Source organism: Nicotiana tabacum, unplaced genomic scaffold (assembly GCF_000715075.1).
Source record: "Nicotiana tabacum cultivar K326 unplaced genomic scaffold, ASM71507v2 Un00198, whole genome shotgun sequence".
Classification (NCBI taxonomy): Eukaryota; Viridiplantae; Streptophyta; class Magnoliopsida; order Solanales; family Solanaceae; genus Nicotiana; species Nicotiana tabacum.
The window spans coordinates 49,865-52,581 of NW_027438436.1; the positions used below are offsets into that span (position 1 = coordinate 49,865).

At 39.3% G+C, this 2,717-nt stretch overlaps 1 non-coding gene across 1 annotated transcript; it reads right to left on the reverse strand.

Moving 5' to 3' along the window:
- Positions 1–1,426: 1,426 nt before the first annotated feature.
- LOC142179036 (small nucleolar RNA R71) lies at positions 1,427–1,533 on the reverse strand. The gene has a single exon (XR_012707189.1). It is a non-coding gene; the product is annotated as a small nucleolar RNA R71 (small nucleolar RNA).
- Between the last annotated feature and the right edge of the window lie 1,184 nt (positions 1,534–2,717).

Genomic DNA, 2,717 nt, shown 5'->3' on the forward strand with positions numbered 1-2,717 from the left:
TCGGGAGAGGCATAATTTGTGATATCTTTGCATTATATTGTTGGGTGAGTTTATTAATTCTTCTTAGTAATCGAAAGAGGCTAGTTGAATCATTGATTAAGCCTAGTTAGAAGAATAATCGAGAGAGGTTATCCTAAATACCAATCCACTACTCATTCCTGCATATCTTCACGTGCTTAAATTGGTTCAACTTGTGAGGTTAAGACTTGATCGAGATAGGAGATTTTGCTGAACGTTTGAAATGATAATTGAGTGAATTCGAAAGACTCACTTAAACATTAGAAGTGACTTATCTAGAGTTAGATACCAAATAATTATCTTGCACCTAGCCTATCAATCCCATTTTTCTCCCACGGATAACTTCCTTGCTTACCTTCGTTGCGATAGTCATTTGTAAACAGCTTTAGATTCTTAGTTAATTTTAGTTATTAATCATATAATTCTCAATTGTTGATTCTCCTGGACAACAATCAAGCTAGAAACTGTGAAAATATTATTTAACTCCAATCCCTGTGGATACAATATTATACTATACTATCTTTGACTAGCGACCATAATTTAAGTGTGTGTTTCGAGCTCGTCAAATTTTGGCACTGTTGTCGGGGATTGGCAATCAACAGTGTTTGAAATAGTTTCTAGTGCTAATTCAGGAATTTTTCTTTCCATTTTATTTTATTTTTCTCTTTTTACGTTTGGTGTTGTTGACTGTGCACAAGTTACAGGTTTAGATTGGTGCATGACTTGAGCCTCTGCGAAAAAAGTGCCACCATACGAGCCAGATATAGAAAAACTACCGTGATAGCTGAGGAAGGAAAGAAATCTTATCGAGACATCAGAAAAGTTTGGGCAATCCTCAACCAAAGAACTTATGGCTGGAAACGGTGAGGATAATGTAGATTTGGCTGCGAGAGAAGCAGCCCAACGACGAGAACAAGTTGTATGGGATACTGAAGAAGCAGCTATTAGAGATGCACAAATTATCTACAAAGAAGAGAGGGGTCGTAGAATTGCTCAAAATCAACTCTTGGGTGTAGACCAGTTCAGAAATATAGCTCCCATGCCTGGAAGACCACTTGGCGATTATGCTAGACCGGTCTACAATCAAGGTTTATCAAGTGTTAGACCAATTGTAGCAAACAACTTTGAATTGAAGTAAGGGTTACCTCAAACTCTTCAGAATTGCTGTGTCTTCAGAGGGAAGCCAAATGAAGATCCAAACACACATTTAATGAACTTCGAGGAGATTATGAACACCTTTCAATACAATGGTGTGTCACAAGATGAAGTATACTTAAGGACATTCCCCTTTTCTCTTAAAGCTGATGCAAAGCAGTGGCTTCGTAGCCTGCCCACGGGTTCGATTAGAACATGAGAGGAGATGACCAGAAAATTCCTTGATAAATATTTCTCCTCAGCTAAAATGGGCAAGTTTAGAAGAGAAATCCATAACTTTACCTAGAATTATACTGAAACATTTTTTGAAGCATGTGAGAGGTTTAAGGAGATTGTTCAAAAGTGTCAACATAGCGAATTCAATTCTAGATGCAACTCCAGGACTTTTGGGATGGGTTGACACCAGCCTCATGTAGAACATTGAGCAATGCAACTGGAGGCCCATTGATGAAGAAGACTCCTGAAGAGATAGTTACAATTCTTGATGAGTTATCTGAAGATACTAATCAATGGCACTTTAAGAGTACAGAAAGAAGAAGATCAACTGGTGTTCACCAGGTTGATGCTAACAAATCTGTGCAGGTACATCTTGATGCTATGGCCAAAGAGATAAGGAAGCTGACCTTAGCCTCGATACAAAGTGAGCCTCATGCAGCGTGTGATAGATGTGGAAGAGGATACCCTACTCATAAGTGCCAATCCTCAACTGAGGAAATAAGTGTTATGGGAAATTACAATTTCAATGCAATGGGTCAGAGGCTCCCCATTTTTTCATGGATTCACCTGGAGGTACTACTAATGCTTTGCAGCAAAATAACTCTAACCCGCAGGGACAAGGAGCTCTAGCATACCAAAATTAGTAGAGGCAGCAATTTCAGCCTCAACAGCCCATTCAACCGGGTCTAGAGGATCTAATGAAGTCTTTTATTATCAAGACAGATGAGAGGCTGGACGCTCATGGAGCAGCTATCAAAATATTTGGCATTGGTTTGCGAAACATGGAGAGACAAGTGGGACAGATTGCAACAATATTATCTGAGAGAGTTCCAGGTACTCTCCCCGCTGATACAAAAAAGAATTCCAAAGAAATGGTGAATGTTGTGACCATGAGAAGTGGGCGAGTGTTGAAAGATCCCACCCGGATCCAGGATGATGTGATACTTGAAAAAGAAAGTGGGAAGCAACTGAAAAATGATGTTGATAAAAAGAAGAAGGGCCTGATGAAAACTGAGAAGAAAAATAAGGAAGAAACTTTGAGAAGGGAGGAACCTGAAGAGAGCAAGTATATGCCTGCTTTACCTCTTCCTCAAAAGCTATGTAGAGAAAAGCTGGACAAGCAGTTTGGGAGATTTCTGGTTTTACTGAAACAGGTTCATGTAAATTCTCTCATAAATGCCTGCCAATGCCAAATTCTTGAAGGAGATCCTGACAAAGAAGAGAAAAATAAAGGAGACCTTGGTGGTGAAACTCACAGAGAATTGCAACGCGATATTGCAAAACAAACTCCCACAAAAGTGTGGAGATGCGTGGATTTTTACTATACC